This window comes from Hevea brasiliensis, chromosome 2 (assembly GCF_030052815.1).
Source record: "Hevea brasiliensis isolate MT/VB/25A 57/8 chromosome 2, ASM3005281v1, whole genome shotgun sequence".
Taxonomy (NCBI): domain Eukaryota; kingdom Viridiplantae; phylum Streptophyta; class Magnoliopsida; order Malpighiales; family Euphorbiaceae; genus Hevea; species Hevea brasiliensis.
In genome coordinates this window covers 63,929,513-63,953,993 of record NC_079494.1, presented here as the reverse complement: position 1 = coordinate 63,953,993, position 24,481 = coordinate 63,929,513, and positions in this window count along the sequence as shown.

Genomic DNA, 24,481 nt, shown 5'->3' with positions numbered 1-24,481 from the left:
TGTTTAAAGTGTTTAAATATAAACTTGAAAATTAACATAAGGAAGAAGATGAATTTTAACTTGTCAGTTCAATCATGTTGACTTGGTCAAACATGAGAGGAAATTTAATTAATTAGTGGTTGATTAATTAATTAAATGGCATGATTAATGTTGATTAATCAAGTTTTAATTTTATGATTAATATTAAGCATTAAGTGCAATAATTAGATTGGAACAAAACTTTTGATTATCCAATTAGGCATTTGTTAGCTAATATTAAATATAAAGTTAAGAGATTTGTAAAAGGGATATGAGAAATTAATTCTTCTTCTTCATCCCATCCAAGCCGGCCATTCTCCCCCCTCTCTCTCCTTTAGTTTCATTTTCATCCTTGAGACAAAAAATCAAGAACACCAAGTGTTTTTTATCTTGAATTATAAGTGAGAAAGTGTTTCTCATCACTTCCAAGGAGAGAAAATTAAAAAACAACATACTCTTCCTCCCTTCTTGTAACATCCTCCTGAGTAACTCGCACATTCCATCGCTTCTTGATCAGGTCGCTCCGGACTGCTAGAACGTCCGAAAAAATATTTAAACTAAAGTCAGGAACAATAATTAACTCAAATTTTAATAAGAAAAATTTTGTAATAATTTTAGAAATAAAATACAACCAAGTTAAATGAGCCTAAGGCTGCCGATGGGTAACGAGGTAAGTTGCTTAACGAGGAGCCCTAGATCTGGGAAAAATTATAAAATAATTTTGGGACTCCAGAGAAGGGTTATTGAGGTTCCCATGGCATTAGAATTCCAAGAAAATACCTAGAAAAATTTTTCAATCCAGATGCATAATTTTGACCTAAGCCAAATGGAGGGCATTTTGGTCATTTCGCCTTCAGAGGTGATTTTTGGCCGACTTGTCCAGTTAAGTAAATAATTAATATGACATAAATATGAAGAAATATTGCTAAAAATTAAATTGAAATGTGGTAGAAAAGAAAAGCAAAGAAAATCAAAATAATGCAAATAATGACATCACATGATGTCACTCACTTAATCCCAACCAATCACAAGTTAATAAGCATTCTTAAAACACTTAAAAGAGTCAAAATGGACCAAAATAAATATGCTCTTCTTCTTCTTCTTCCTCCAATACGTGACTCTCTTCTCCATAGCCTCCATAGAAGTTTCTTTCATCTCTCTTTCATTCCCATGAATTCTCACCATTAAAACCTAAATTGCCTTCATTAAAAATTGTCTACCTCTTTTGGGGAAGTGTTTGGTTACTAAGAAAAGTTAAGGAAATGAAGGATTGTGAAGGGACAAAAAGCTCATGCAAAGGTTAGTGCTTACTTATGCTAATATTCCTTTATTTCCATGTTAAGGACTTGAATTTAGTATGAAATTGTAAGTTAAATGGACTAAATTCATGTGTATACATACCATGGATTTCAGCTGCCCTAAGTAAGGAATAGGATTGAGTGTTGATGATGGACTTAGAATGAATTAGAGCTTATGTTTAAAGTGTATAAACACATATATAATGAATGGAAGTGTAACTAAGGTGTATGGGTGAATTGCAATGAGAAATTAGGGTTTTAAGGGTGAAAATTGACTTGGCATTTGAATTGAGTAATGGACATTTTAGTGGTCAATTAGTGACCATTTTAGGTATGTTGACCATGAATTGGACTGAAAAATAGGATTGCAAAGTGAAGATGTAGGCTGCCCTAGGACAAAGAGCAGAGGATTGAAAATTCAGTCTAATTACACAGCCATAACTTGCTGTGTTGGTCCAATTGGTGTTTGGCCAATTGAAATGAAACTAGGCTTATAATGACACATTTTTGCTGAAGAAACCATGCCCAAAAGACCAAAGCAAGAGGACCAAAACTTGGCCCTAATCTGATCCTCGCACAAAGACTTTGCAGAAATGACCAAATGAACAGTAGCTGTTCATTTGGCCATAACTCACTGTAGATTTGGTCAATTGACATTAAATTTTTACATAAACTAGATATGTTATAGACATACAACTTTCATGAAGAAACCTACCCCAAATTATGACCAGAACCTAACCCAAATGGCAGTCACAAGCATCGTTTAAACTCGCAACTCGCAGATTTTCATTTGAGCAAGAATGTTTGGATGGCTATAACTCTCTCTAGAAAACTCGGATTTAGGCGATTCTTGAACCGATGAAAACCTAAGGCATAGTAGAACATTTCATATGAAGAAAGTTAGACCAAATTATGAACTTAACTTGATCAAATTCATCGACCAAATTTGGACCAAAATCATTAAAACCCAAAAGTGCAAAGATGAATAAAGGCACGTGAACAAGAAACTTATTTTGGCCATAACTTGAGCTACAAAACTCCAAATGGAGTGATTCAAAAAAGGAAATTCAACTAGATAAAATAAGGAATAACTTTCTTGTTTACCATTTCTCAAATTCCTACCGCAATAGTGCCCAATGGAATAGTAAAGTTGAGTTAGCAAAATTGAAAATTTTGCTTCTCTTGGTTTAAGCTTAGAAATGGTATTAATGCTTAATGCCAACAAGTTTTAAATGAAAATGTGGTATGTTTGAAGTGCCAAAGTCAATGTACATATTGTTTATGCAAAAGTCAACATTTTTATTGACCAATGAGGTGAATGTGTCACTAAAACCAAAAATTGGCAATTTTGCCAAAATGACCTAAGCATTGAGAAAGTGATTAAAACCAACAAGTTTTGAATACAAAATGTGGTATGTTGGGAGTATTAAAACCAATGTACCTATTGTTTATGCAAAAATCAACATTTTAGTTGACTAATGAAATGAATAGTGACACCAAAACTTGAAATTCAAAATTTGAAATTAGAAATGCATCTAGGGACTTTAAATTGCAATTAGCAATTAATACTAGCAAATGTAAAACTCAAAATGTGGATCTTGGTGTAATAAGAATTAATATATTCATTAAGTATAAAAAGGTCAACATTTTGCTGACTAGTAAGGTGAATAGTAATCAAAATGATTAGTAAATTAAAATGAAGATTTAGAACCAATTCTAAGCTTAAATGCTTAGAATTGTATGACAAATATGGACTATGCATCCTAGTCAAAATTGTTAAAAAGAAATTTAGGCTATAAATTTGAAATCCATGAAATATTCATGGATTACTTGAAACATGAAAAATAAGTCACCTAATTGATGTGAATAGATAGTTAGAGCACATATGCTCATCACAAATGGAATTCATAAAATATTAGAAACTCAACTTGAAATATAAAATTTGTAATTACATAAGTAAATTCTTGAATGTATAAATGAGAAAGGAAAATGTTTTGAATACAATGGTACATGTGAACCATTTTAGAATTGTGATCAATATGAATAACATAATGAATGGACAAATAAACCGTATTAACGTATGAATGAGACATTAGTTCTCATTATCGTAAAGAGGAGAAGTATTTTGAATACAATGGTATAAAAGGATAAGAGATGTGAATTGTGATCATATAAATGAACAAATGAAGGTATGAATTATGATAGAAATTTATCATGAAATAAGGAAGTACTAAAGCACAAAATATTAAAATTTTAAAATATTAAATGTCCTAGTATACCTAACAAGATTGGTTTGATAGTTTGGCATGCCAATAGGGTATTGTTTTAGCAAAGATCGCGAAAGGCTTTATGCCTCGTATTCATGGCTTTATGCCCGTATTCATGGCTTTTATGCCCGTATTCATGTCTTTATGCCCGATTATGTGATATCATGGCTTTTTAGCCATACCGACCGTGATACATGGTTGACGCTCAAGGCCCCATGGTATGACGCCCGAGGCACCACGGTGTCCAGCAACCAATTCGCTATCCACCAACCATCTAGTATAGGTTACTGGCAATAATTAAAGTATTATTCAATTCAGCTAAGTTAAGTTAAGTATAATGAAAATCCAAAGACAATTAAATTAAGTATTAAATGAATAAGCAAAAGAGATTAGCAAAAGAAACATAACAAAAATATAAATTGCGTAATGCAGACTTGAAATACAATACGTATAGAATAAATTATATACCGCTAGTATTATCAAAAGTTATAAACTAAGCACTTCCAAAGAGGAACAAACTAGTATATAAGATCATTGATACTAGAAATACCATACCAAATTAAATTGATTCTTGAGTATCTGAATTATCATTTATTTCTTTCTTTACTTGTATATATATTATTTCTGGTTATATTATTGCACCACTAAGCAGAAATGTTTAGCGCGATGGAATTGCTTCCTCGCGCAGGTACTGAAGGTAAAACCAGTAGACTGTCGACTCAGATTTTTTGAGTCCAGATCTGCAGAAGTGTCAGAAGAGTTCAAGATTGTCACCTCCTCAGCAATGCATGTAGATAAGGCTCATTTTATACATGTTATGTATATTGTTCATTTATAGCACATTGTAAATTATTTGTATATCTTGTACAAAATAAACTCATGTAATTAACCTATGAATTATGGAAGCTATTCAAAGTAAGTATTTTAGTATGTGAATTGAATTTGAGTTATAATGAGATTATACTTGTGAATATTGAGATATTGAAAATCTAATGAGATTTGAGAAACTGGATAATCGTATTGAGATACATTATGTTTGAAAATTTTTTAGACTATTAAGTTTGAGAAATTGAGTATATATTGAAATTGTCTTTGGCAGTTTCAGAAGAACTGTTAGTCCAAATTACAGCCAACACTTTGTCGGATTATCGTTAAAATTTTTGAAAGTTCCAATTTAGTTAGATTTTGATAAAAGTAAAAATAGCCTAAATCTTCAATAAAGTTTTTGAATAAATAAATCAAGAACTGTAATGAAATCAGATAAAATAGAGTGCTCCGGCACATTAAGTGGCATAACTTGCTCGGCTACACTGTAGTCGGGTAAGGGGTGTCACATTTAGTGGTATCAGAGCGCGGTTTAGGCGTTTCTGGACCTAGATAGATTGCATATCATGCATTGCATTTACATGAGTCGAGGTGACACTATTGCAGATCTGTATTTCTAGTTTACTTTAGGTTAAGGTATGGAATAAGAGAGTGAAGAGACAATGAGATAGTGAATGGAGATGAGAAGGAGACTGTATTTAAGATGAAAAAGGATGAGTACATAACTGTTTGAGGATAGGATTGAGACTAAGGAGAAAGTGAAATAGGATAACACGGAAAGGTGAAGAAATAAAGAGGTATTAGCTCCTTGGCTATTTACACCGGATAAATTTCGAGGACGAAATTTAAATAAGAGGGGAAGAGTTGTAACATCCTCCCGGTAGCAATTCCGCACAGTCTACTGTTCCGGTGATCGGTGTCGGTCCCACACTAGAACGTCCGGAAAAATATTTAAACTAAAGTCAGGAACCATAATTAACTCAAATATTAATAAGAAAAATTTAGTAAAAATTTTAGAAATAAAATACAACCAAGTTAAATGAGCCGGTGCCCAAGCGATGGGTAACCAGAGGTAAGTTGCGATTCTCGCAACGAGGAGCCCTAGACCCGGGGGAAAAATTATAAAATAATTTTTGGGACTCCAGAGAAGGGTTATTGAGGTTCCCATGGCATTAGAATGCCAAGAAAATACCTAGAAAAAATTTTCAATCGGTACAGACAATTTTAACCCGTTAAGCCAAACGGAGGGCATTTTGGTCATTTCGCCTTCAGAGGTGATTTTTGGCCGACTTGTCCAGTTAAGTAAATAATTAATATGACATAAAATATGAAGAAATATTGCTAAAAATTAAATTGAAATGTGGTAGAAAAGAAAAGCAAAGAAAAATCAAAATAATGCAAATAATGACATCACATGATGTAACTCACTTAATCCCAACCAATCACAAGTTAATAAGCATTCTTAAAACACTTAAAAGAGTCAAAATGGACCAAAATAAATCTGCTCTTCTTCTTCTTCTTCCTCCAATACGTGACTCTCTTCTCCATAGCCTCCATAGAAGTTTCTTTCATCTCTCTTTCATTCCCATGAATTCTCACCATTAAAACCTAAATTGCCTTCATTAAAAATTGTCTACCTCTTTTGGGAAGTGTTTGGTTACTAAGAAAAGTTAAGGAAATGAAGGATTGTGAAGGGACAAAAAGCTCATGCAAAGGTTAGTGCTTACTTATGCTAATATTCCTTTATTTCCATGTTAAGGACTTGAATTTAGTATGAAATTGTAAGTTAAATGGACTAAATTCATGTGTATACATACCATGGATTTCAGCTGCCCTAAGGAAGGAATAGGATTGAGTGTTGATGATGGACTTAGAATGAATTAGAGCTTATGTTTAAAGTGTATAAACACATATATAATGAATGGAAGTGTGTAACTAAGGTGTATGGGTGAATTGCAATGAGAAATTAGGGTTTTAAGGGTTAAAATTGGACTTGGCATTTGAATTGAGTAATGGAAATTTTAGTGGTCAATTAGTGACCATTTTAGGTATGTTGACCATGAATTGGACTGAAAAATAGGATTGCAAAGTGAAGATGTAGGCTGCCCTAGGGCAGCAGCAGAGGGACTGAAAATTCAGTCCAATTACACAGCCATAACTTGGGCTGTGTTGGTCCAATTGGTGTTTGGCCAATTGGACATGAAAGTAGGCTTATAATGACACATTTTTGCTGAAGAAACCATGCCCAAAAGACCAAAGCAAGAGGACCAAAACTTGGCCCCAATCTGATCCTCGCAAAGACTCAGAAATGACTAAATGAATAGTAACTGTTCATTTGGCCATAACTCACTGTAGATTTGGTCAATTGACCTGAAATTTTTACAAAAACAAGTTAAGATATAGACAAACAACTTTCATGAAGAAACCTACCCCAAATTATGACCAGAACCTAACCCAAATGGCAGTCACAGTTATTGTTCAAACCAGCAACTCGCAGATTTTCATTTGAGCAAGAATGTTTGGATGGCTATAACTCTCTCTAGGAAACTCGGATTTAGGCGATTCTTGAACCGATGAAAACCTAAGGCATAGTAGAATATTTCATATGAAGAAAGTTAGACCAAATTATGAACTTAACTTGATCAAATTACTGACCAAAGTTGGACAAAAATCAAAAACCCAAAAGTGCAAAGATGAATAAGGCACGTGAATAGTAAACTTATTTTGGCCATAACTTGAGCTACAAAAATCCGAATGGAGTGATTCAAAAAAGGAAATTCAACTAGACAAAATAAGGAACAACTTTTATGTTTACCATTTCCTCAAATTCCTACTGCAATGTGCCCAATGGAATAGTAAAATTGAGTTAGCAAAATTGAAAATTTTGCTTCTCTTGGTTTAAGCTTAGAAATGGTATTAATGCTTAATGTCAACAAGTTTTAAATGAAAAATGTGGTATGTTTGAAGTGCCAAAGTCAATGTACATATTGTTTATGCAAAAGTCAACATTTTTGTTGACCAATGAGGTGAATAGTGTCAGCAAAACCAAAAATTGGCAATTTTGCCAAAATGACCTAAGCTTTGAGAAAGTGACCAAAACCAACAAGTTTTGAATACAAAATGTGGTATGTTGGCAGTATTAAAACCAATGTACCTATTTTTTATGCAAAAGTCAACATTTTAGTTGACTAATGAAATGAATAGTGACACCAAAACTTGAAATTCAAAATTTGAAATTAGAAATGCATCTAGGGGACTTTAAATTGCAATTAGCAATTAATACTAGCAAATGTAAAACTCAAAATGTGGGATCTTGGTGTAATAAGAATTAATATATTCATTAAGTATAAAAAGGTCAACATTTTGGTTGACTAGTAAGGTGAATAGTAATCAAAATGATTAGTAAATTAAGATGAAGACCTAGAACCAATTCTAAGCTTAAATGCTTAGAATTGTATGACAAATATGGACTATGCATCCTAGTCAAAATTGTTAAAAAAGAACTTTAGGCCATAAATTTGAAATCCTTGAAATATTCATGGATTACTTGAAACATGAAAAATAAGTCACCTAATTGATGTGAATAGATAGTTAGAGCACATATGCTCATCACAAATGGAATTCATAAAATATTAGAAACTCAACTTGAAATATAAAATTTGTAATTACATAAGTAAATTCTTGAATGTATAAATGAGAAAGGAAAATGTTTTGAATACAATGGTACATGTGAACCATTGTTTAGAATTGTGATCAATATGAATAACATAATGAATGGACAAATAAACTGTGATAATGTATGAATGAGACATTAGGTCTCATTATTGTAAAGAGGAGAAGTATTGTGAATACAATGGTATAAAAGGATAATTGATGTGAATTGTGATCATATAAATGATCAAATGAATGTATGAATTATGATTGAAATTTATCATGAAATAATGAAGTCATAATGCACAATATATTAATATTTTAAAATATTAAATGCCCTAGTATACCTAACAAGATTGGTTTGGATAATTTGGCATGCCAATAGGATATTGTTTTAGCAAGATCGCGAAAAGGCTTTATGCTCGTATTCATGGCTTTATGCCCGTATTCATGGCTTTTATGCCCGTATTCATGGCTTTTATGCCCGATTATGTGATATCATGGCTTTTTAGCCATACCGATCGTATACATGGTTGACGCTCGTCCCATGGTATGACGCCCCGAGGCACGCGGTGTGTCCAAAGGCCAACGACCCGTTATCCATCCAAATGCCTAGTATAGGTTACTTGGGCAATCAATTAAAGTATTATTCAATTCAGCAGCTAAGTTAAGTTAAGTATAATGAAAATCGACAATTAAATTAAGTATTGAATGAATAAGCAAAAGAGATTAGCAAAAGAAACATAACAAAAATATAAATTGCGAATCATGACTTGAAATACAATACAGATAGAATAAATTATATACCGCTAGTATTATCAAAAGTTATAAACTAAGCACTTCCAAAGAGGAACAAACTAGTATATAAGATCATTGATACTAGAAATACCATACCAAATTAAATTGATTCTTGAGTATCCGAATTATCATTTATTTCTTTCTTTACTTGTATATATATTATTTCGTTATATTATTGCACCACTAAGCGAAATGTTTAGCGCGATGGAATTGCTTCCTCGCAGTAATGGAAGGTAAAACCAGAGATCGTCGACTCATTTTTAGAGTCCGGATCTGCGTAAGTGTCGTAAGAGTTCAAGATTGTCACCTCCTCAAAGAATGCATGTAGATAGGGCTCATTTTATACATGTTATGTATATTGTTCATTCCTAGCACATTGTAAATTATTTGTATATCTTGTACAAAATAAACTCATGTAATTAACCTATGAATTATGGAAGCTATTCAAAGTAAGTATTTTAGAATGTGAATTGAATTTGAGTTATAATGAGATTATACTTGTGAATATTGAGATATTGAAAATCTAATGAGATTTCTCGAGAAACTGGATAATCGTATTGAGATACATAATGTTTGAAAATTTGTTAGACTCTTAATTTTGTGAACTTGAGTATAGATTGAAATTGTCTTTGGCAGGTTCAGAAGACCGGTTAGTCCAAAGTACAGCCGACACTTGGTCGGATTCTCGTTAAAAGTTTTGAAAGTTCCAATTTAGTTAGATTTTGATAAAAGTAAAAATAGCCTAAATCTTCAATAAAGTTTTTGAATAAATAAATCAAGAGTCAGAATGAAATCAGATAAAATAGAGTGCTCCAGACACCGAGTGGCATAACTTGCTCTGGCCACAATCGTAGTCGGGTAAGTGTCACACTTCTTGTTGTTGGTCAACCATAAGGAGGATAAAGAAGGAATTTTAAGTTGATCAAGGAGCTTGTATGGCCAAGCTAGAGGGCTAACAATTGGTGGCCTAGCTTCCTGATAAGGTGTCGAGAATTTGATTCTGCGCCTATTGGGTAAGAAATTCTTCAAAACCCTAACTTGTTTAATTTTGGGAAAAATGTTTTCTAATAGCAATTAGGCTTAATTAGCATTTAAAACATTATTTAGTTTGACTAAATGATGATGTTTTTCAATAGCTTAATATGGTTGCATGGTGCATGAAACCTTAGGTTATGAAAAGTTTTAAATTGCTATTGATTGCACCTATTGATGAATTGTTCTTGCAATTAGTGCAATTCCTCATTCAATTGGTATTAGAGCCACCCTAATTTGCCATTAGGAACATTAATTCATGTTATAGGAAATTTGGGACATTTGCATATTGCATGAGATGCAATTGGAAACAAGTAAAACTCAAAGGAAAATTGTTGCAATTCAAACAAGTATGTTGAGTTACTGTTCATATTTTGGTTCTGCAAAGTTATGCTTTTTGTAAACAATTTTATCATTTTGAGTTAGCTTGTTTAATGGTCTTGGACATGCATATGATGATGTTTAAAATCATTAGATACTAAGAAGAATAATAAATTTTGAGTGAAGCTCCATTATGCCAAGGTAGAATATCCATTAGGCTATTAATGTGATCAAGGTGTTTTCTCAACTTGTATGAATTTTCATGGTGATTAAAATGTTCAATCCAAGTCCAAAAACTGAATATAACATGATTATGAATGTGATTCATAGGTGATTAGATTTTATTTTGAATATATGATATTTAGAATTAAATGTATATTCATGTGATGAATGTATGAATGTTGGCATGAAGGGTGATCATGGACTTTAGGAGACCAATGTGATTGTGTTTCTATCTTTTCTATGGACTTGTAATAATTATTTTAATTCTTACAAGGATTGTATCATAAGTTGTTGTGATAGATTCCTTAGGTTATAATTTATTTATTTGAGCTTGCATGCTTAATTTCATTGGAATTTTACCTTGGTATGTGAAGGATATAAGATGTAATTGGCTTGGTGGTCTTACAAGAAGAAATGTGAGAGCATGATACATTGATGGAGATCAGTGAGAGCATAACACTTCAAGAGTTGAAGAATTGTGAATAAGCTGCAAATAGATGAATGTGACCTAGGATGCCCTGAATTCAATCTTTGTAGCTAGAATTGAATTCCCATAGAATAGTCCATGATCATGTCTCTTACATTGCCATTGTATGAATATATGTAAGTTTGGTATGTATATTCATGATGTGTATTTGATATACATGAAGTTCATGTGCAAAGTGAGACCAAATAGTAATTAGGTCAGCCAAGAAAATATTCCAACAAAGTGATTAAGTTAGTAATGGTGTAATTTAGGAAATTGTATCATGGCCCTCTACTAAGGCAATTATTTGAGAAGAATTTTAAACACTTGCATTATTGGTTATGGTTATATAGGGCTGATGCATTTGGTTTATGAGATTTTCTCAAGATAATTGTTAAGCATGAGATTTTGTGAGTATGTCAATACTTTGGTGGCCAAGAATGGATGTACCTGAGGTCATTAAGGTTCAAATTTGCATACTTGCTGGCTTAATGGACTCAACTTAACTAATGCAAGATAAATCAAGAATGGATGCACCTAAGGTTTTGAGCATTAGGGGCCAAATAAATGATTGAATCTCACATACGATGTGACGAGTAAAGAGTTATTCAATTATAAGTTGTTGTGATTCCAAGAATAGAAGTACTTGAGAATGAATGACAATTTATAAGAATTTAATCACCTATTAGAAATCCATTCTAACTAGGATTTCCATTTCCTACTTTGGAAGTGTAGGATTCACCAAATTAGTGGGAGGATCAATTTGATTAAAAGACTATGATCATTTTGGTTAATATACATGATATAATATACTAATTTGAATCTTGTTATTTTCTGCAGTTTTAAATCTGATAAAATGAGCACCCAACCACAACCATCCAATGTCCTAGCAGGCATACTTGACTATAATAGGATTACTAGTCCTAATTTTTCTGATTGGTTGAGAAATCTAAAACTTGTTCTGAATTTAGAACGTATAGGATAAGTTCTTGATTCAAGGGTTCCTGGTCCCTTACTTATGGGGGCTTCCCAGGAAGAATAAGAAACTTTAGATAGATGGAAAGAGCATGATCTTAGGGTTAGATCCTGTATGCTTGCTTCTATGACAAATGAATTGCATAAAGATGAGAAAATGCAAAGTGCATCAAACATCCTCGCTCACTTACAAGAGTTGTATGGTGAGCATAACAGACATGCAAGATATGAGATATCTAAACAACTATTTAGGATGACTGAAGGACAAATGTGGGAGACCATGTACATAAGATGATTCGGCTTATTGAATAGTTGAAGGATCTAGATTTTTCCGTTGACTTCCATTTGCAAATGGATTTGATCCTTAAGTCCTTACCTGAGTCATTTGGATCTTTCATTGCAAATTTTCACATGACTAAATAGGAATGCACTCTAGCTGGCTAATTGAACCTATTGGTAATAGCCCAAAAGAACATGCCGGCCAATAAAGGAAAGGAGGTTGCTTTAGTTGCCTCTTCTTCTTCTGCTGGAAAGTCCAAAAAGAAGAAGAAATGTAATAAAAAAAAAAGAAGCCTTCTGTTCTAGGTCCATCTAGAAAAACAACCAAACAGAAAAAGAAAAAAAATTGAGCCTATTTCAGACAACAGAAAATGTTTCAATTGTCAAAAAGAAGGGCATTGGAAGAGTAATTGCCCTGAGTATTAAGAGTTTGTGAAGAATAAGAAGGATAAACCTTCTAAAGGTACGTCTATTTCTTGTTATTTAGATTCTGATAATACTCATATTTCATCTATAGCTTGGGTTTTAGATACTAGTGCGAGTTCTCACATATGTTTTCATATGCAGGAACTAGCAAGCAGTGAGTGGTTAGACTCATAAGATGTTAGACTCTGTATTGGCAATGGAGCAATGGTTGCAGCCTTAGCCATAGGGTCTAAATATTTGTATCTAAAATGACATGTTTTGTATTTAAATAATGTATTATATGTACCTGATGCTTTCAAAAATATCATTTCTATATCTAATTTGACTAGAAATGGATATGAATTTCAGTTCAAAGATGATGTGTGCAATATTTATTTTAAAAATAAAATCGTTGGCATGGATAGTTTGCATGATGGACTTTATTATTTGGATAATAATGATAAATAAAAAATTAGTTCAAGCAATCAAATTGAATTTAATGCCATAATTGAAACCAAATCAAGTCCAAAACATCTTTGGCACTTAAGATTAGATCATGTTATAAAAGATAGGATTACAAAATTGGAGATAATGGGAATTTTGTCTCTATTGGGTTGTGAACCTACTCCACTTTGTGAATCATGCCTTTAAGGCAAAATGACTAGACCTCCCTTTGTAGGACAAGGACTAAGAGCTAAAGATATTTTAGAGCTGGTACATAGTGATGTATGCGGCCCATTTAAAGAAATGGTAAGAGAAGGTTATCACTACTTTATAACCTTTATAGATGATAAATCTAGGTATGGATATTTGTATTTAATGAAATATAAACATGAATCCTTTGAAAAGTTCAAAGAATTTAAATCAGAAGTAGAAAATAAAATAGAAAAAACTATTAAAACTTTATGATCAGATCGAGGAAGAGAATACTTGAGTATTGAGTTTGATGAGTTCTTAAAGGAACACGGTATTATTTCTCAATTGACTCCTCTAAGAATGCCACAATTAAATGGTGTGTCAAAAAGGAGGAACCGTACCTTATTAGATATGGTACAAAGTATGATGAGTTATACAGATCTCCCAATCTTCTTTTTGGGGATTTGCGTTTGAGACAGCTTTATATCTTCTTAACAGATTTCCTTCAAAATCAGTCTCTTCCATCTCGTATGAGATATGGCATGAAAGACAACCAAGGCTTAAGCATGTTAAGACTTGGGGTTATCCAACTTACATTAAAAAGCTAAAGACTGAGAAATTAGAAACTAGATATGAAAAGGGATGGTTTATTGGATATCCAAAAGATAGTTTTAGATACTATTTCTATCTCTCTTTATCATAAGGAGTTGTGATAAGCAGAGATGCCATATTTCTTGAAAAAGTGTTTATTCAAAAGGGTGGCAAAGGAATGCAGATAGAATTGGAATTAGAGAATTCCAATGAACCAACAGACCAAATGGATATTAATCCAACCAGTCAACCTTAATCTATTGATGGTATATCCACTACACAACCTCAAAGGTCAACCAGAATATCTCATCCACCAGAAAGATATAGTTTTCTTCATGAAAATGAACAGGGTTGTTTGTTCATGAGAAATTGGATCATGGTGATGATCCTATGAACTATGAAGAAGCTATATCTGATATAGACTCTTCTAAATGGATCGAAGCAATGAAATCTGAGATAGATTTTATGCACAAAAACCAAGTTTAGGATCTTGTGGACTCACCTGAAGGTATTGTACCTATAATAAGTAAATGGGTTTTCAAGAAGAAAATTGATTATGATGGAAAGGTGGAGACCTACAAAGCAATGCTAGTTGCAAAAAAGTTTCACAAAAGGTAGGGGATGGACTATGAGGAGACCTTCTCGCCTATGGCCATGCTTAAATCCATTAGGATTTTATTAGCTATGGCAGCATACAATAATAATGAAATTTCGCAGATGGATGTCAAAACAGCCTTTCTTAATGGATATATTAAGGAAGACATATTCATGGAACAACCTAGGGGTTTTGAATCCCAAGATGGTTCTAAGGTATGCAAGCTAAAACGGTCTATATATGAGTTAAAAAAAGCTTCGAGGAGTTGAAACATCTATTTTAATAAAGCCATTAATTTTTTTTTTTTTTTATCAAAAATGAGGATGAACCCTGTATATATAAAAAGGTTAGTGGGAGTGCAATCACTTTCTTGATTTTGTATGTAGATGATATCTTATTAACATGTAATGATATCGGTATGCTTACCACTATAAAACTATGGCTATTAAATACTTTCTCTATGAAAGACTTAGGATAAGCAACTTATATTCTTGGTATTTGTATCTATAGAGATAGATCAAAGAGAATAATAGGTTTATCCCAAAGTCTTTACTTGGAAAATGTGTTAAAGAAGTTTAACATGCTTGATTCTAAGAGGGGATTGTTACTAGTAAGGCATGGTATCCATCTTTCTAAGAAAATGTCTCTAAAGACACCTAAAGAAAATGTAACACCCTTACTGTAGAAATTCCGTACATTCTACTGTTCTGATGACCGGTGTCGGTCCGGACAGCTATAATGTCTAGAAAAATAATTAGACTAGAGTGAGGAGTCATAAATAACTCAAATATTAATAAGAAAAATTTAGAAAAAATTTTAGAAATAAAATACAATCAAGTTAAATGAGCCGGTGCCCTAGCGATGGGTAACCTAGTAGGAAGTTGCGGTTCTCGCAACTAAGAGCCCTAGACCTGGGGGAAAATTCATAAAATAATTTTTGGGACTCCAGAGAAGAGTCATTGAGGTTTCTATGGCATTAGAATGCCAAGAAAAGGTTTAGAAAAATTTTTCAATCGGTACAGACAATTTTGGCCCGTTAAGCCAAACGGAGGGCATTTTGGTCATTTCGTCTTCAGAGATGATTTTTGGCCGACTTGTCCAGTTAAGCAAATAATTATTATGATCTAAAATATGAATAAATATTGCTAAAAATTAAATTGAAAATGAGTAGAGAAGAGAAGAAAAGAAAATGAAAGAAAATGCTAATTATGACATCATATGATGTCATTTAAATTTCCTCCACCAATCACAATTTGTTAAACTCATTAAAAGAGATAAAAGAGACCAAAAAATTGAAAAACCAATCTGCATCTTCAACCTTTGGGCAGCCAAAAACGTTGAGAGAGAGAGAGAGAGAGAAGAGGTTCCACCATTAAAGCTCCCTTAAGCTTCATTTCCCACTTCAATTCACCTTAAAACCTTATCCTCCCTTCACTAAAAATTATACCCACACCAAGGAGAAGTATTTGGCAGCCAAGAAAGAGTAAGAAAGTAAAGAAAAATTAAAGTCTTGGTTGGCTTGGATTTGAGCTACAAGAGGTTAGTGCCCTAAACAATTTCTTTTCTTTCTTTAATCTTGTAAGCATGCTAAATCAAGTAGAAATTGTGTGAAATTAAAAGAAAAACTTGAGTAAATGAAATCTCTAAATTTGGCAGCCATGAGAAAGTTTAAGGATTGTTGGTTTTTGATGAAATTAAGTGGCTTAATTATGTTATTGATGAGTATAGATGATGGATAAAGTGATTTGGTATGAGTTTGGTGTGTGTATGCCATGAATTGGAAATTTGAGTTAGGGTTTGAGCATGAAATTGAGACTTTGATCATGTAATGATGAAAGTGAGCTTTAATGGTCAATTAGTGACCATTTGGTTATTAGTAAACAAGAAATGAAGTGTGTTTAGTGATAGGATTTAGGTTTAGTGTGGCTGCCTTAGGTGACCTGCAGAATTGGACATGAGTCCAGCAGGTTTGGGTAGCCATAACTTGAATTGTAGAGGTTCAATTGGTATTTGGCCAATTGTACATGAAACCAGACACATAATGTTACAACTTTGGTGAAGAAACCATGCCCATAAGACCAAACCAAGTGGACCAAAAACTTGCCCAAATATGGGTGACCTGCAGTCTATTTCTGCAGAATGACCAAATAAACAGTGTTTGATCATTTGGCCATAACTCAGTGTAGAATGGTCCAATTGACCTGAAAATTTACCCACAATAAGCTGAGATATAGACCAACAAATTTCATGAAAAAACCTAACCCAAATTATGACAAAAACCTATCCAACAAGTGAGTTGAAGTCACTATTCACTGCACTGTAGATATGGTCAGTCCAGAAAAATTTCAATCCGGCCAGTTATGGTAAAATGACCATAACTTGAGCTAAAAAACTCCAAATGGAGTGATTCAAAAAACGAAATTCAATTAGACAAAATAAGGAACAACTTTCATGTTGATCATTTTGCCAAATTCCCACTGCAAAATTGACCAATAGAACAGTAAACACAAGGCATAAAAACTGAAAATTCTGCCCAATTAACATTAAGATTGGAAATGGTATTGGCAACCAATATCAACAAATTTTGAATGCAAAATGTGGTATCTTTGAGAACTTAGGTTCAATAAATTTATTATGTATTAAAAAGTCAACAATTTGAGTGAATAGTAATGTGAATAGTAATACATAGACACAAAGTATAATAACTAAATTGGTAGAGAAAATTAAGGTATGAAATTTGGAATCCATGAAACATTCATGGATTACTTGAAATAGAAATAGTAATTCACCTAAATGACTTAATGAACATTTAAGTTATGTGAGTATATAGTTAAGATTTATTTCCATTGCTAGTAGGTCTAATAAAACATAAGTAATACCACTTGAATATGAAATGACATTAAACTAGATGGATTGTTGAGTATAAATGGGATGAGGTTCACATTAGGATTTATGTTTACTTTACAAATAAGATAATAACACCTTGTATGAGTTATGAATTCATATAAATATTGTAATGAATAAATGAATAACATGAAAATATGAATGGAACATTAGTTTTCTTTATAAGAGAAAGGAAAAATGTTTTGAGTACAATGGTATATGAACACCATTGTTGTGAATTGTGATCATATAAATGATCAAATGAATGTATGAATTATAATTGAAATTTATCATGAAATAATAAAGTCATAAAACACAATATATTAATATTTAATGGTACTATGTGCCCATGTATTGCCTAGACACGTGTGTCAGATTGGATAGATTGGCATGCCAATAGGGTATTGTTTCAGCAGTACTGCGAAAGGCTTTATGCCTGTATTCATGGCTTTGTGCCCGTATTCATGGCTTTATGCCCGCATTCATGGCTTTATGCCAACATTCATGGCTTTTTTGCCTGATTATGTGTTATCATGGCTTTTTAGCCATACTGACTGCATACGCGGTTGACGTTCTGCGTCCCATGGTATGACGGCCCGAGACACCGTGGTGTCCGGCCAACGAATTGCTATCGATTTAGTCAGCCTGTCATCGGTTACTTGGGCAGTGAAATTTATTGAGATAAGTTAAGAATATTAGCAATTAAAAATATTAGAAATTAAATAAAATAAATGAGTAAGATGACTTAAAATAAATTAGAATAGTTATTTATTAGAAAGAATCAAAATGAACTGGACAGATATTAAAATTTACTTATTATGAGATAATTTGAGACAACCTAGCAAGTATAGAGAAAATGCTAAAAGATTAGCAAAGAAAAAATTATAGCATAAATAAATATTGCAAATGTGACTTATATAATAATATAAGCATAAATTTATTATTTTCAGATCATTTTTCTTTGTACATTATTACTGTACATTGACGAAATAAACACTTCCAAATAAGACTAAATTACGATAAAACATATTAAATTTTAGAATCGCATGTGAAGTATAAATAAATCTTAATTATTTAAATTATGTTTTATTTATATCTTTATTTGTATATTATTTCCTTGTTATATTTTTGCACCACTAAGCAGCAATGCTTAGCGCGATGGAATTGTTTTCTCGTGCAGGTACTGAAGTTAAAGCCCAGCGAATACTAAACAGAGATTTTGGAGTTCTGATCTGCAGAGCGTTCAAGGTTCTCACCTCCTCAGCAATGCATGTAGATAGGGCTCACATTAAGCATATCATGTATTTTGTGTATGTTATTTATTTCTTATATTGTAATATAAATTAGCAAATTGTAATTAATTTGTATATCATGTAAATTAAGGATTTATTTAATTATTGCAAATGATGCAAATTAATGCAAATTTGAGAATTTTGCTTTAAGAATGGAGCATGAATGAATTTGTATAAATGAGTATAGATTTGAGTTACATAATGATTTTTCAAATGATGATATGAGTATGGATGAGATTATAATTAGAAAATATTGGTGAATTTTCAAACAGATGAATTGTAAAACACGTCAAATGAAAATAAAATAGGGGAAACTCCGTTAGTTTCTTCGTCGAAAAATAATCGATATTAAATATAACGATAACAAAATTTTTAAAGAAATAAAGTAAGGTAAGTTAGGGTGCTCCAGCACCGAATGTAGCATGCCTTGCTCGGCTACACTGTAGTCGGGTGAGAGGTGTTACATTTATTGGTATCAGAAATTGTGTGAAATTAAAAGAAAAACTTGAGTAAATGAAATCTCTAAATTTGGCAGCCATGAGAAAGTTTAAGGATTGTTGGTTTTTGATGAAATTAAGTGGCTTAATTATGTTATTGATGAGTATAGATGATGGATAAAGTGATTTGGTATGAGTTTGGTGTGTGTATGCCATGAATTGGAAATTTGAGTTAGGGTTTGAGCATGAAATTAAGACTTTGATCATGTAATGATGAAAGTGAGTTTTAATGGTCAATTAGTGACCATTTGGTTATTAGTAAACAAGAAATGAAGTGTGTTTAGTGATGGGATTTAGGTTTAGTGTGGTCGCTTAGGTGACTTGCGAATGGACATGAGTCCAGCAGGTTTGGGCAGCCATAACTTGAATTGTAGAGGTTCAATTGGTATTTGGCCAATTGTACATGAAACCAGACACATAATGTTACAACTTTGGTGAAGAAACCATGCCCATAAGACTAAACCAAGTGGACCAAAAGCTTGCCCAAATCTGGGTGACCTGCAGTCTATTTCTGCAGAATGATCAAACAAACAGTGTTTAGTTATTTGGCCATAACTCAATGTAGAATAGTCCAATTGATCTGAAAATTTACCCACAGTAAGCTGAGATATAGACCAACAACTTTCGTGAAGAAACCTAACCCAAATTATGAGCAGAACCTATCCAACAAGTGAGTTGAAGTCACTATTCACAGATCGTAGATATGATCAGTCGTAAAAATTTCAATCCGCCGATTATGGTAAAATGACAATAACTTGAGCTGCAAAACTCCAAATGGAGTGATTCAAAAAAAGAAATTCATCTAGACAAAATAAGGAACAACTTTCATGTTGATCATTTTGCCAAATTCCCACTGCAAAATTGACCAATAGAATAGTAAACACAAGGCATAAAAACTGAAAATTCTGCCCAATTAACATTAAGATTGGAAATGGTATTGGCAACCAATATCAACAAATTTTGAATGCAAAATGTGGTATCTTTGAGAACTTAGGTTCAATAAATTTATTATGTATTAAAAAGTCAACAATTTGAGTGAATAGTAATGTGAATAGTAATACATAGACACAAAGTATAATAACTAAATTGGTAGAGGAAATTAAGGTATGAAATTTGGAATCCATGAAACATTCATGGATTACTTGAAATAGAAATAGTAATTCACCTAAATGACTTAATGAACATTTAAGTTATGTGAGTATATAGTTAAGATTTATTTCCATTGCTAGTAGGTCTAATAAATCATAAGTAATACCACTTGAATATGAAATGACATTAAACTAGATGGATTGTTGAGTATAAATGGGATGAGGTTCACATTAGGATTTATGTTTACTTTACAAATAAGATAATAACATCTTGTATGAGTTATGAATTCATATAAATATTGTAATGAATAAATGAATAACATGAAAATATGAATGGAACATTAGTTTTCTTTATAAGAGAAAGGAAAAATGTTTTGAGTACAATGGTATATGAACACCATTGTTGTGAATTGTGATCATATAAATGATCAAATGAATGTATGAATTATAATTGAAATTTATCATGAAATAATAAAGTCATAAAACACAATATATTAATATTTAATGGTACTATGTGCCCATGTATTGCCTAGACACGTGTGTCAGATTGGATAGATTAGCATGCCAATAGGGTATTATTTTAGCAGTACTGCGAAAGGCTTTATGCCTGTATTCATGGCTTTGTGCCCGTATTCATGGCTTTATGCCCGCATTCATGGCTTTATGCCAACATTCATGGCTTTTATGCCTGATTATGTGTTATCATGGCTTTTTAGCCATACTGACTGCATACGTGGTTGACGTTCTGCGTCCCATGGTATGACGGCCCGAGACACTGTGGTGTCCAGTGCCAACGACCCGTTATCCAGTTTAGTCAGCCTGTCATAGGTTACTTGGGCAGTGAAATTTATTGAGATAAGTTAAGAATATTAGCAATTAAAAATATTAGAAATTAAATAAAATAAATGAGTAAGATGACCTAAAATAAATTAGAATAGTTATTTATTAGAAAGAATCGAAATGAACTGGACAGATATTAAAATTTACTTATTATGAGATAATCTGAGACAACCTAGCAAGTATAGAGAAAATGCTAAAAGATTAGCAAAGAAAAAATTATAGCATAAATAAATATTGCAAATGTGACTTATATAATAATATAAGCATAAATTTATTATTTTCAGATCATTTTTCTTTGTACATTATATTCGACACCATATTTTGGTCGATCCCTAGAATCAATAAAAATCCTTCTTTGAACAGCTAATCACGTTTCCGATCCCTCTTTGATAAACGGTCACATTTCCGATCTCTCCTCACAAAGAATTGAATCAATGCCAGGTCCTCACATTCATTAAAGTCTCGCAGATCTCTACCGACCTTTCAAACCCGTTGTCGAATTTCGGACTGGCCCAAAGATATTCCCGATCTCTGATGAATAAAATGAACTGGCACTAGATCTTTTCCTACCGCTTTATCACGACCTCCTTTCCGAAAGTCTAAGAGCTAAAGTTTTGGTTCGATTCGATCTTAAGTGTTCGAGTTAAATTTTCACCAAGTTCTGCTCAAAGATTTCTTCCCTACCGATCTCATGTTCAAAGTGCTTTCCGATCTCTCATACTTAGATTAATAATCACATTTAGTTTTTGTTTTTTGCGTGCTCATACAATCAAATACTCAGACAAACGATGGTTTAAAATTTTCCGATCACAATCATTCATTGAACAAAAGGCATTTCATTTCATGTCATAATGTGTACAAGTTATTCGGCTGGGGGATCACCCCCAGCCTGATCTACATTTGATCACTCCTCTCTCACTCTCACCCGCGGCTTCATCCTCAATGTCTTCATCATTGTCCTCGTGGAGCCACATCGGCCATCCAAGAAAAGTCTTCTTCTGGGTAACGCTCCTGGAGTGCGGCCAAGAGATCCTTGTGAGCCTTCACATAGGCCTCGGCTATTCCCGTCACCATCTCCTCATCCCTCTCCTTAAGCTCCTTGTCTTTCTCCTTAAGCTCCTTATCCTTCGCCTCAAGTTCCTCTATAAGTTGAGCGACCTGAGCGGCTTCGTTGGCGTGAAGCACCTGGACTTCCTTAAGAGCACGGTCCCTCTCATCCAAAGCACGATTCTGCTCGCCAACCGGGCTTCATGGAGCTTTGCCCGTCCCTCGACTTGAGATATATAATCCCGAGCGGATGAGAGTTGGGATCGGAGGGAATCCACCTCCTGATTCTTCTTCCCGATCTCCTTACCCAGGCGCTGAATCCTTTCCCGGATCATGGTCTGGTTCACCAGACACTCCACGTTTAAGCTCATGGTCCGAGTCAATATGTCGTCGAGACCATTCTGGGATAGCCTGTCCCGATCCTCCGGAAAGAAGATGGTAGACCCCAGGACTTTGGCGAAATCAGAGTTCTCCTTGACAGTCCAATTATTCCTCAAGCAATGATCAAGATTGAGCGCCCGATAAGAGGTCCTCCCAGAAGCTTGAGTAGGCCCCACTTCCGTGCTTGGAACAACTTAAATAGTCTGAGGCTGCTCCTCCGATCTAGGAGGAGATCGGGTAGCTTCAGTGGTCGGCGGACCCGAAGGTTGGGGAGGATCACTTTGTATCTCCCCAGGTTCGTGACCGGGCGTTTGGAGTCGTTCCGAACGCTTTATCTCCTTTATCTTCCGGGAGATCTCTCTCCTTCTTCCGCTTTCCTTGAACCTCACCACCCGCCATACCGCACAAAGAAAAGGTTAGTGAGATCACTAAGGTCGTGAGAATTGAGATATAGAAAATACCGATGCCGAGGTTAGAGAGCGGAAGTTCATGGGTCTTGGCAGTGAGCAAATGAACACCCAATGGTGTAGCTTTCAGCCACCGCATCCAAACAAGAATACTTTTTAGTGGCAGCCTCACTCTTCAAATCCATCACTATTAGGCTTTCATCTTGGCTCAGGTGATGTGATTCGAAGCAAAGGTCCCCGGTACCACCAAATGCTGGGAAGTCTCAAAATGGCTCTGATCTTTGCTCCTCACAATGAAGAAACGATTCTTCCAATTCTTAAGAGACGAGGGCAGATCGGAAAAGAGCCCGCAACGAGGCTTCGCCTGGAAGAACCAGTGGTCATCGTCCTTTCAGTGAGATAGCCGGTGCAACTCGGCGAACACCTTAGCCGTAGGTCTGATTCCCTTAGCTCGCATAGACCTCTAAAGCTACCAAGATCCGCCATGAGTTGGGGTGGATTTGAACAATGGATATTCGGTGAAATTTTAGGACCTCCTTATAGAAATCATCCAGAGGGAACCTCGATCGCCTTTAATCGTTTCTTCATACACCATGACTATGTCATCCTCTTCAAAGGAGTGATCGACACGAAGATCGCCATGGCACTTGATCACTCATATGAATCAGACAAATGTTGTATTCTTGAACAACGATTGCAGATCGGATTCCCAAGAACCGATGGAAGCTCGTCTATAGGAAGGGTCTCTCTCCTTGAAGAAGGGCGCGTACGCCTTAATGGTACGACCCGCCCCTGACCTGGAGCAGGGACCCTAAGGGGTCCAGGTTGCGCGCTTGGCCCGACTGCCTCTTCTTCATCAGACGATGACCAAGAGAACTCAATGGAAGGAGGGCTCGCGCTCCGACCTTCTGCACCGCCATTTTCAAAAGAAACAAAGAACTTAAACAAAAAGAAGATCAAAGTCCTTACCGAGTCTAATCCACGGCCGAGAAACCGGAGAAAATGAGAGAACTTCAAGTTGTGAGCAGGGGATTGAAAATGGAATGAGAGAACAACGGGCTAACCCTCCACTTTTTATACTAGTCCGAGCATTTAATGCTCGCGAGGTTCTAGGCGGCGCATCGATTGGTGAGACTCGACAGCTGTTCTGACACTTCTCTCAAATATCCGAATGTTCGAGATCGTTAATTGGAGATCGCATAATAAGTTAAATATTTTGAATAAAGGATCAGTTAAGTGTCATTCAGGTAATGAACCAGATCGGATAAACACAGGAGAGATCGGAAAATAATCAATGCAAAAATAAGATGATAACCGACTAACTAAAGGCTTTATTGTCTATAGTTCGGATTACATCATTTGGGCGATCTCTAGGATCGGATTACAATAAAGGTCTAGCTACATCATGTGGCCGATCTCTAGAGATCCGATTACATTGAAAATTACATCATTTGGACGATCTCTAGAGACCGTGAAAATCCTATCCAAGAGGTCGATCTAAGGATCGCTTTATAACTTATCCCAAGGATACTCCCAGTGATCTATGGATCGCTTTATAACTAATCCCAAGGATACTCCTGTGTGTTCTAAGGATCGCTTTATAATCGATCCCAAGGATATTGCCGACGGATGCTTCATCCGCTTGGAACACCCAATGTGGATCAATC